The sequence below is a fragment of the Acomys minous genome, assembly GCF_964271855.1.
Source record: "Acomys minous genome assembly, chromosome: 5".
Classification (NCBI taxonomy): domain Eukaryota; kingdom Metazoa; phylum Chordata; class Mammalia; order Rodentia; family Muridae; genus Acomys; species Acomys minous.
In genome coordinates this window covers 102,131,932-102,144,670 of record NC_140494.1, presented here as the reverse complement: position 1 = coordinate 102,144,670, position 12,739 = coordinate 102,131,932, and positions in this window count along the sequence as shown.

Here is a 12,739-nt window from a genome sequence, read left to right as displayed (position 1 = left end):
TCCCCTACACAGAGAACAGAAAACTCTATCTCATAATGCTCTCTGAAGAAGGAAGCAAGAAGCCACTGCTGCCCCATCACTAACTGAAAACTCCAGGATCTGCCTTCCCCCGGCATTATATCTTCAATTACACCTTCATTCCAGTTGCTGGCATGAATTCAAAGGGCCATTTCTTTCTCACGGAATCTCTTCTGTATAGGCCAATGGCAGCGTGTCCAAGTTCATTTCAGGAAAAGGAGATCTGTTTAGTATAGACCGTAGACATACCTCTGGGAAGATGTCTCTTAATTGGGATCTAAGTATAGTACAAAATTGTTTCAGGTGAGTTACTTGTGGCAGAACTGTGTGGAGTGTGATCCAAAAGATGGACCTTTTAGGGTCCTTTGCAAACTGATCAGAATCCTAGATGCCAGGTTGAAGGGCAGCATGCTGACTGTGCCCACTTGTGGGTCTTAAGCACCTTCTGTCTGAGTGCTGATGTTTAACCCTGTCCTGACTAATGGGCTGCACCTGGTAGGAACATTTGTGAGTAGTGAAGTAGAGTGATGGTCACCTACAATCCCAACTCTCAGGAGGCTGAGGCAGGAGGATTATGATTTCAAGGGGGATATATATATAGTGAAATCCTGTCTTAAGAGAAAAAGGTCCTCTTTTTTATTAAAATAAAATAAAATAAAATCTTACTGGCTATTGGTGGCACTTACTTGTTGTCAAAGTACCTGGAAGGCTGAGGCAGGAGGATTGCCATGAGTTCAAGGCCAGCCGATGCTAAAGAGAGAGGCGTGGTTTTTATTTTTAAATTTTTTATGGGTTCTTTGTGAATTTAATGTCATGTACCCCAATCTCACACTTCTCCCTGCCCTTCTATATCCACCTTCTGCCTGCAACTTTCTTCCCAAAAGAAAACAAATATATATATATATATATATATATATATATATATATATATATATAATTAAAACGATCTCTCCATGGAAGCTGCGGTGAGTCACCGTGTGTCACACAGTACACCTTTTTGCCCAAACAGCTTTCCTTGCAAATGTTCATTGCAATGAGTCATTGGTCTGGTTCCAGAAGGCCTCTGGCTTCTGCTACACTATGAATACCGGATCTTTATCTGGATTCCTGTCAGACATCCTGCTGTTTCCTTGTGTCATGGAGACCCTGCAGGACAGGCTCCTTCATGCAGAAGTTCATAGATGAGGTAGATGTTGGGGTGGGCCAATGCACGGCCCTGGATCTGGACCTGTGTGGTGGCTGAGTTAGTCAGCTCAGCTCATGCCACCAGGGCCAGCTCTCCTAGCACTGCCTCAGCAAGGACAGGGGCCAGCTCACCCGAGTGCCACAGCCTGTTCTCCTGCTCTCATGCCCTCAGGGTCACCTTTCCTGCGCCAACCGGCTAACTCTATTGCCTAAGCGAGGTACAGGGCCAGTCTCCAGAGTGCTGCAGCATGCCATGAGGCTATGGGATGGCTAGCTCTCTCAGGCTTGTGCCTTCAGGCTGGCTCTCACACGCCCACGCCACCAGGGTCAGTTCTGGAGTGCTGCCCAGGCGAGGGGCAGGGCCAGATCTCCCATGCTCACAAAGAGAGAGACATTTGCCTCAATCTATGCTATCCCACCAAAGTAAATGTCAGAACGAGCTTACAAATATATGTTATGAAGCATACAAAAAGCATTAAAGGATTAAATTTCAAATAATTATTTTATAATAACAGGATAGAAGGGAACGTGGTCTATACAGTCTGTTCTTGAAAACTTTGAAATGCCTAGGAATTCTATAAGCAGTCCATGATGACTAGCAAAACTCAATAAAGTTTTCTAATGTTAATGCTATTTTAGCCTAAGAATGTGCTTTCTAATTTATTAAGCTTTTTTTTGGTGAAACATATTTTCAAGTAATCAAAGAAAATGTCCAAATATTTACAGAATTATAAGTTTTTAATTTATATTTATTTCTGTGAAATACTTCACATTTATAAAAGAACACACACAATTTGAATAAGTAATAGACAGGATGTTCATAATAGGTCCTGTCAGAGTTTGGCTGTCGCATACCTCTTCAGAAGGTTCCTGTGCTGAGAGCTTAGTCCCAGCTGATAGGTTGAAGGCTGGTACATTCCATCACAGAGGGGCGACTGAGTCATGAGGGCTCTGGCTTAACCAATAGACAAGCCAGTTGATGACATCACTACTAGAAGGTGGTGGAGCAGGAGGCGGAAGGGGTTTAATGGAGCCATGCTCTTGAAGGATAAGCCTTGTCCCTCACCCCTACCCTTCTCTGGGTGTGCTTCTTGCTCACCCTCGCGTAAGCAACACTACCGCCTTACTCTATCCTGCCTTTCTCACCACCACCTGAAAGTTGTGAAACCATGAGCAAAAAAGAAGGAAAAAAAAAATCTTTTCCCCTCTCAAATTGTCTCTCTTGGGTATTGTCGTAGTGAGGACTTACTCGTGCCAACTAGGTAGCTATGGAACAAGACAGCTCACGTGCCTGGAAAGGCCACCCCAATCGGGACTCTGTACTAACGCCTCCTTGTTGAAGTTTCACTTCATTGGCCATCCCCTTACTTTTCTTTGTGACTTGAATAGCTGTGCGTGTTAACGCCCTAAGAAAGAGGAATCATACCATATGTATGTACATACAGGCTTGAACGTTTCGCGCATCCTTGTCATGCTAAGACGTACTCGGGATGGTGTGTATAGTCCTAGTTTATTCATTTTTGTCACGGCTTAGAATTCATTGAAGAAGCAAACTGCAGCTTACCGCTTTGCTACGTACGAGCGCTTTGCCACACACACAGTGCTACCATGTGCCCCTCTCTTCCTGTTTTCTGGTACACAGACCTAAAGCTTTCTCAACGGAGGCCCTGGTTTCAGTGCCCAACAAGCACACCAGGTGACTCAGACCTGCTCTAATTCCAGCTCCAGGGGATCTGGCGCCCTCTTCTGGCCTCCTGCACTCATATGGACACAATTTTAAAGAACGGAATCTTAACATTTCCATCCCTGCCGAGGTGAATTATCAGTAACTGAATTCCTGTACCATTTTTACTGTCATCTGCTTGTGTCTGCTGTTCATCTGTCTAATTAGTTGGTTGTCACTTTCTTATTGAGTCTCATATTTTATTTTATAGTCTGCACTCCAGTACTTATACTTATGTGTATGAAATGCGATTTCCCATCTTGAGATCTATTTTCGTTCTCTTTCTATTTTTAACAGAATGCAAATTATTAATTTTAATATGGCTAACTTCATCCATCAGTAATTAGTAACGTTTCACTGAATTTGTTTTTAAAAAACGTTTCTTACCCTAAATTTAGAAGAACAAGGCTATTCTCCTATATGTTTTTAACTAAAAATTCCATATTTACATAATGAATCCACTAAGATTGTGCTTTCTGAGAAACTGAAATGAAATCCAATTTTCCTTACCACTTGCTAATGAGAACCCTGAGCCCACTTACATGACAGGCTGTCTTTCCCCGTTGGTTTTCAGTGCCCCTCACACAGGGAGTTTTTGCCCTCTTTGTTTCATCTGTTGGCCTGGTATATCTTACAACCACAATCCCGATTGCTATGGTTTTATAACACATCTCATACACCGAAGGGCCCATCTTTCTATGGTGTATGCCCTTTGTCACGGTGTATTGAGCTAACCATCCGGTTTATTTCTTTTGATTGATTAATGTGGTCACCTGCTTGGTTTTTATAATATGCTTAGTTGCATTTTTGGCATAACAAAAATGTACTTTTATGGGAGCATGTCGTTGTGACTTCCAGACCCAAACTTTCTATGTCAGTAGAGGATGCGATAAAACTGTTAATCCTTTGGCATTGTGATGTTGCTAATACTAGTTTATATTTCCCTGTGTTTTTTATCTTCGCATGTATTCCTCCATGGAATTATGCTGCTTTTGTGAGTTCTAGAATATTTCCTGGTTTTGTCCATAGTTGTTTTTTGGAGACTAAAATTTCTTCCTATTTTGTTTTGAAGCTTCACCCTCAAAAACCTATGTAGACTTAGAATTTTCTTTGGGTAATAAATTTTAATCTATTCAATTTCTTCCACAGTTGTAAGATGTTCTAATTCTCTATATTTTTTTAGAGAATTTTTTAGCTTATTTTGATCTTTAACTTTTTTAATTAATTAAAGTTTTACATTTTAATTAAAATTGTAATTTTTAATTGAAAACATTTAATTTTAATTAAAAGTTAATCAAACTTAATATTAATTAAAAATTAAATTCTATATCATAAGTTATTATACCTATCTATATTTTCAAGATTTATTTTTAATAACTCTTGTGTGTGTGCACTCACGTGTGTGTGTGTGTGTGTGTGTATGTGTGTGTGTATGTGTGTGTGTGTGTAAGTGCAGTGCCCATGAAGACCAGAAGAGGGCATTGCATCACCTGGAGATAGAATTACTGTTGTGAGCCCCTACATGGGTTGTGAAACCAAACATCAGCAAGAAAAGCAAGCATTCAGCTGCAGTACCATTTCTCCAGCCCCAACTTTATTTTTCAAAATACTAACTTTTAATATCATTACTCTTTTCTAATCATATTTCTGCTACATTAATTTATGCCTATTTTTGTTACCTATTTTCTTTGAGTTACTTTTGCTTTTTTTCCTATGGATTCTTAAAATAGAAGCTGAACTAATTAAACTAATCTTTCCCCCCTAACATATGTATTTAACATTACAAATGTCTCTCTAAAAAAATTTTTTTTGGCTCAATCCTAAAAATTTTCTGTGTGCCATTTTCTATGATGACTTGTTCAAAAAGTTTCCTAATTTCTACTACAAACAATTAACATTTGTAGTAGAATTTGACAAAATTCTATAAACTATATATACAATGTATTATTGTAGTGATCACCTGGTCTTCACAAATGGGCGCTTACTTTAATGTTCCCACTACATTGTATTTCTTATGATGTTATTTTTGTGCTTTGTCTGTGATTGCTTTGACAGACTCTTCCTTAGCCATGTTCTCTTGGAAACAATAAATTTTACTTAAATTAATGTAACTGACTTGCCTAAATCACAGTATGATGAGCGATAATGACTGAAAATGGCCCAGTTAGGCCTGCTACTGTAATATTTCCATCTTTCCTGGGATTACTGGGGACTAGCTGCATAGGTGGTAGCCTATGCTACCTACACAAATTGAGTGAGGGCGTCAGGATTAACTAATTTACTCACTATAATTTGTTTCCATAGTAACTGAAGAGTCACACAGATAAAGTTAATGTTTCCTCACTACTCCTCTAGTAGGTTTCGAGTCCACGGGTCAATGAGGATGGTAGAGGACAGTGTCTCCCAGTGGGAACAGATGGCTTTCTGACTCACGCCATCCTTGCTGGTGTAATTTGTGAAGGAGGCCGACTTCTCTCAAGAAACGTGGACTTCCCCTGAGTCAGCACTCACAGGTAGAGGGATTTTTAGTTTGAGGTCCGACTGGGCTAAACAGCAAGACCCTGCCCACTGCACAGCATGCGCATCACTATCTCTGCAGAAGGTGCTTTGATGTGGTACTGTGTGATAGGTGCCTGCGGCCGAGCAGGCAGAGAGAGCCACTCCTCACACGGCTTCCAAAAAGTCTATGAGACGATAAGGTAGGGCAGCCGTTACTATTCCCCTTTCTGCTTCAGGTCCCAACTCCTCCGCCTTCTATTCTTTGTCATCTCAGTCAAAAATAAGCAAGGGTATAAAGAAGCCGGGGACACGATGACAAGCAGGGCCCTTAGGGTACTAGAGGCAGAGGCTGGCGGATCACTGTGAGTTCAAGGCCAGCCTGGTCTACAAAGTGAGTCCAGGATGGCCAAGGCTACACAGAGAAACCCTGTCTCGAAAAACAAACAAACAAACAAACAAAAAAGAAATTATTTTTGCCCTGCAGCTGTTGGCTCTGTTTCTTAACAATTAAACTTAATTATACAACCCAACTAGCTTACACAAGAGGGAAAAAAGAGTGAACATTCCGGTATCCGTTCCACGGGATGGGTCCCTAGGTGTCTCCGGCCTGTTCGTTGAGCCACGTGCACTCAAGCCCGGTCTGAACCTGTTGCCGCACTCTCTCCCCTCTCCGCTTGCCTGTCTCACGTGCTAAGGGGCAGTCTCCTTCTCCCATTGACGGTTGATTAGAAAAACAATAGTCCAGGTGGAGTCCCCAGGTCCACTTCCTGAATTCCAGGCCCAGGATGGCTCCACCCAGTCTATCTCAAGGTATCCATGGTGTGTCCAAAGGCAAAGCCCTCCAAGATTGCTTTCACCTGTGACAAAGCTTACAGTCCTTCCCACATGCAGTGGTGGCACACACCTTTAATCCCAGCACTTGGGAGCCAGAGGTAGGTGGATCTCTGAGCTTGAGGCCAGTCGTGTCTACAGAACAGCCAGACAGCCAAGGCTATGCAGAGAAACCCTGTCTTGGAAGAAAAACAAAACAAAACAAAACAAAATGAGAAGAAAAGAAATGGCCTTTAGATTTTTGACATCTCATTTATCAGCACAGACGCTGTGCAGAATAACTTAAGTAATGGGGTATTAGCAGGTTGGCAAATGTTTATGAGAAATGTGAAAGCCCTCTCCTGTGAAAAATACCAGACAGAGATTCTCAAATAAAGCGATGCAAGGGATGTGTGCTTTCATTATTCTCATCCAGTGTTCACCATCTAAAACGATGCTTGACTGGTTCATTCCGGAAAACACCCCCTCGTGCATTTTAATCACCGCTATCCAGTGTTTCAAAGGAACCATATCAAAAAGTTGCTTACCAGCAAATATTGTAACCTACGCGCTAGACCAGTTATTTTAATTACGCCTAAAAGGAACAGCAATGCAAAGCACTTCTGAGACATCTCCTATTACTCCAGGTGCCCAAGCATGCCGAAGAAGAACTCCCCCTTTCACACTTGCCACACTTGCTGGTACAAAGGGCCGTGCACAAGTGACCTGCAAGACACGTGTCGTGGTTCTTGGAACGGGGGAATATGAAAAGACAGAACTGAACTTTACGCTCAGTGATACCATCTTTGGAATATTAAAATGAACTCCACACAAAAACCTACCAAATGCTTCTCCAATGATCTTCCTGGAGAGCTGTGGTGCAATGTGGGTGTGGGAAGGTGCTGGTGAAATGGTTAAAATTGTGTTCAGACGGGAGAAACAAGCCCGAGAGACCTGTTGTGTCACGTGGCAACTGTAGTCAGTCACAATGTACTGTGCTAAAAGAAACAACAACAACAACAACAACACCCCAAAACAAACAAACAAATCCAAGGGCATATTTAAGTGTTCTCATCACAAAAGGAATATGTATATGAAGCAATGTATATGTTAATCAGCTTCCAAAGTGTATACGTATTCCCAAATACTACTTTGAACACAGAGAACACATACAAATTTCCTAATAAGAAGTATTTATCTTAAAAGAGCAAACTCATCTCCTTAAGGAAGTGGCCCTTGAGTTCCTACGGGACGAATGGTCAGGGTACCACTGCATCCTATGGCAATTGCCTGTTTGCTTGTCTACCAGGTAGATGAGTCCTTGCACTTCACTCTCTAAACTTAGCAAAAGTGCTTGCTTGGCCCATAGTAGGAGTCCAAACACCCATCCAATTGAATTAAGGGACTGCGACTAAATAAATGTTCAGATTTGGCCTATCTACTGTGGCCGAAGCTTTCCTCCCAAACTAGTTAGAAATGCATAATCTCAGCCCACAAGCCACCCATGCCAACTATTGCAGAGGTGAGACAGATACGGTGAGATATTAGCAAAATGTATGAACATGCATATGTGTGTGTGTGTATGCATACAGGTGGTGGTGTGATTTGTGATTCCGTGTCTCATCCTTACGTGACCACGCTGGGACATGATAAAGGGCTTTACAGCCAGAATCTCCTCATAGGAGTTCACTTCTGCAGTCATCGAAGTCACCTTCATGAATGGGTAGTTAACACTCCTAGTGATTTACACACTGCCCCAGGGCATGGCTTCCAAACCTGGGGGACATTTGTCAAAGTACAGAGGTGCCCTTGATGTGTTCCCCACAAGACTTGCTCATCAAGTATGTCCTAGAAGCAAAGCAAGGCTGAAGGCTACCCAGGGTGTGGGAAGGCACCTACTGTAGCTGAGTTGGTTTTAGTCAGCCGCCAGCCAAGGGACAGAGTGACCCATGCAGTCCTTCAGGTTGTGACATTCTGGAAGGCTGGACATCTTCAAAACCTCAAAAGAAGCAATGGTGTAGGAGAGGTCTTATTGTGTTGCCTGTGGCATTTTATCCGAAAGAAAGACAAATGTTTTTAGGTACGGAATGGATTTCCAGTGCTCCCCTAAGGAACTGAGTTTTCAGAGGAAAACATTTCTCAGTCTTCTTGAACAAAGCCATGCAGACCTGCTTAGCTCAAGATAGCACTCCCCGCCCCCACCACCAATGTTTTATCAATGGCATTTGTGGAGGCTGGGTGTTTATTTCTACTTCGCTACATGTATAAACAATCCTCTCCACACTGTCATTTACATGCAATGCCAAGGCACGAAGCTAACTTTCATCATCCAGATGTAAATCAGGGCGGTCCTCCCCCAGTTCCTCTTGTCCGTTTGCAAAAGGCAGTCTGTTCACAGGGAGGGGAGCAGGGGGGGAAGTGGGAGGAAGGGAGGAATGGGAGGATACAAGGGATGGGCTAACAACTGAGATGTAATATGAATAAATTAATAAAAAAATTGTTTAAAAATTAAAAAAAAGGTAGTCTGCTTTGGCAAGATCGCCATCGATGGTCTTTAATCTACAGCGTAAACAGTCACTCAAAACTGCCCTCAATATTTAGAATGCATATGACAATATATGTTCAACTTAAAGGGGCGGCGGGGGGGGGGGTGGAAGAAGCTGACAACAAAACCCAAGGATCATGGGACACCAAGGGAATGGTCCCTGAGGGTTTCCAAACTCTGTCTATTCCAGACCAGCAGCAAGAACACCAGCAAAACCAGGCAGAAGCAACTTTCCCAGAGGTTTGGAGCAATCGGGAAGCTGTTACTTTCTCCCTCTCTCAAGTGAAGCAGTTTGATCTAGGTCAGGGCAAGAGCAATCAAGGGCAAGGCCTCTATCTTTAGCTCAGTGCTACAGATCCTGGATGCTTGAGGGTCTGTCTTCCATCCCAAGTATCGGGGGGAAAACAGAAACCTCTGAGGACTGGGGAGATAGTTCAGTGGGTAAGAGTGCTCGCTATGCAAATGCAAGGACACAAGTTCAAATCCTTAGCCTCCACATAAAAACCAAAACAAGAGCACCTATGCTTACAACCTTAGCACTCTTTGGGTCATTAAGGCAGGAGGGTCTCTGGGGCTTGCTGACCCTCGCTCTCGTTTCAGTGAGAGACTCTGCTTCAAGGGAATAAAGAGTTCGGTGAGAGATCAGAGCAACACACTTTTGTAGAGAAGGAGAGAGGTTGGGGAGTCACGTGACATTCCAGTGCACTCTGTTCCCATTCCCCTCTGTCTCACTGGCAGTCTTGAAAACCAGCAGCATAAACACCATAGAGATGGCACAAATGAGCCAGTGCTAGCAAAGGACCAGATAACTAAAAGGCTGGAGGTGGGGAAAGAGGAAGGTGACATACGGAATGTCTACAGGGGTTTTAAAGTGCTCTGTTGCTTTTGGTCCACCCAAAGAAATACTTGAGATATTGAACTTACAAAGAGAACCAAGTTGTTCTTTCCAGTCTGCACTCAGACTAGCATGGTTGCTTAGGGCCTGTTGGCACATCATGATGACGTATGGCCTCCAGATGTTTAAAGAACCCTTCGTAGCTCAACCTCAGACTTCAACTTGGTTGCATCTGGAACCAATTAAAAGGTAAGCTGCTGGGTACGCCTATGAGGGATTATCTTGGCAGGATATTTGAAGTGGGACAGTCTACCGGAAATGGTTCTGTGACAGCTCACATGAATGAAGCTGGGAGAAAGAGACATGCTTTTGCCTGCTTGCTTTCACCCTCGCTGGCATGTTCATCTACGTACATGTTTATGTGTTTGTATTAGCTGCCACTGCTGCACTCCTTCACTGATGGCAGAACCCCAGATCCTTCCGGCTTCTAGTATGGACTGCACGCCAATGGCTCTCAAGGAATGCTCCATGTCTTCAGCAGCAAATTGGGACTGTTGAGGTACCCAGCCTTGTGCACTGAACTACGGGGTTCTCGGGCTTGCTGGTGTGAGGCAGCCATTGTTGGACTACTCTGGTCCTGTTGTGTACACCAGTCTACTAACAACCCCTTTAGTGTATGTTCATGGTATCAATTCCATTCCCCTAGCGTTGCTAATTAATGCAGCTTTCCACAGTCCTTATCTCTGGGAGCTTCCACCCCCAACCCCCAACACTCTTGCCCTGGGAACGGAGTTTTTGATACATGGATATTTGGGGATAGCGAGCCTCAAACCTATAACAGAGTGCTACTGGGGCTCTAGAAAGCCATGCAGATATATAGCAGCGCTGTGTGTGAGCCCAGGCTTATGTACATTCCCAAGAGAGAGAAGGTCTTATGGCCTTAACTCTAGGCCCTTCTCAAGTAGAAAATGAAGGCTAAGGCAGAATTGCCAAAGAGAGCTGGCTACGAGTTGAGGGCATGTCCCCAAGCATACCTTGAATATTTTTTTAAGAGGAAGGGGACTGTCCTGGAATTTGAATGGAGAACTTCAGAAACCCTAGGCAAGACGACTAAGGGTATTAACAGTTCTTAGCTTCAAAAGAAAGCTCTGTTCCAATCATTTACATCACCACTAACCTAACTAAGCTGAACTTGCAGTGGCCACACTGGAAAGGGAGGACAGACGCTAAGCAACTAACTCAGAAAGTCACTCATCAGGCAGAAGACAGCAAATCCCCCGGGAGTAGGGAGCGTGCAGAATCTATGCACTCTATTCGAGGGGTCCAGTTTTCAGCAACAAAAACTATGTTATGTGCAACGAAATGGGACTATCACCCCCCCACACACGGGGAAACAAAAGCAATCAACAAGAACTCCCTAGGGAAGGTCAGAGGCAAGACCCCCAAATAAGCTTAAAATTCTTCAAAACCCATCCGGGCGAGGGCAGAAGTCTGGAATGGAGCGTGTCAGCAGGCATGGCCCCTACCAAAAGCTCTAGAGAGACCTCTTTTCCTGCGTCTTCTAGTTGCTGGTGAGAGCATGCAATGCTTGACTCATGGCTGTGTGACTCCAGTCCCTTTCTCTGTGTTTACATACTGCATGTCTGAGTTTCAAACCTCCTTCTATCTTTCTTTTATAAATACAACTCTCATTGGATGAATGGCCTGTCATTTAATCTTATAGCCAGAACCAGCATCTCATCCTCCTGCCCCTTTTCCTCTTCATTCTCCACCTCCTTCTTTAAAAAAAAAATGGTATCAGATATTGAATTATGCATCTTGGACTTCTTCTGTAGCTCAGACAGGTCTTGAACTTGTAAGCTCCTGCCTTAGCCTCTTGAGGTTAGACTGCCATTGCCGGCTCAAGGTAATCTCACTTGAGGGCTCTGTAACTTAATCATGTCTGGGAAAACCTCTTCTACGAAGTCCCACAATCTCTCATTTAAGGTTCTCTCATTTAAGACACGATGTAACTTTTGGAGGCCACCACTCAGCCAGTACTTTAGCAGTAGTTCCTAAATTGAGCTACAGACTCAACTCGGTAAGTACACATATGCACACGCGAGGATCCTAGGTGTCTGAAGATATATTAAGGGGGAAAGAACAACCTTGGAAAAGATTCACATTCTGATTTCACAACTTAACACAAGGCTACATCAGATAAGACTGTGATAAGACTAGACAAACCTAGAAATAAACGTACACAACATTCTTTTAAAATGCAAGAGCCAAGAAATCAGTGGGAAAGAATAAGGGGTTTTTAATCCTTCAACAAATGATACCGGAACAATTAAAACGTTGCGTGCCTAAAATGATGCCGTATTGCTCCTTTGTGTTTGACATAAACATAACTCAGAGCGAGTCAAAGTGTGTGGTCCACAGCTCATATGTTTTCAGGCAAACCCTGAGACATATACTCACTCTCGTGGATTAGCCAATGTTTTCTTAGGTACGATATCAAAAACCACAAACAGAAGAAAACGCATAAGTTGGATTTTTAATTAAAATGTAAAACTGTAGTGCTGTAAGAGGCAGCAGGAAACAAAGGACGACTCAAAAAAAATGAGGAGAAAATTCTTTTACATTGTGCACCTGGGAAGAGACCATATACAGAATATACAACCAGCTTCTCCGACTCAGTATCACTGCGAGTCATCCAATTTAAGGTGCCTAGAGTAAATCACCGGAGTAATGTTTTCCCAAAGAAGATACGATAGTGGCCAAAAGGGACGCTGAAAGATCTGACCCTCACCTCAACCCTCACTTCCCCACTAGAATGGCTATAGTTGCTATAACAGACACCACCGGTCACCAAAGGAGACGAGCTGCATGATTCCTTTAATGGGAATGTCACGTGATTTGGAAGGAGGAGCTTTGGAACTACATCTTCAGTTACAATGAGACTGTGGTGGGTTAGGCTGGACTCTCCACATGATTTCTGAGATTTATATAGGAGAGGGGCGGGGGAGACTGGAAAACAAAGAGACGGGTTACACAATGAGAAAGCTAACCTCGGCTGAGCCTGGGGTCATACAGCCCTACTCTAAGGACAGAATTAGAGAAAAGAAAGCACTGCCCTCTGGAG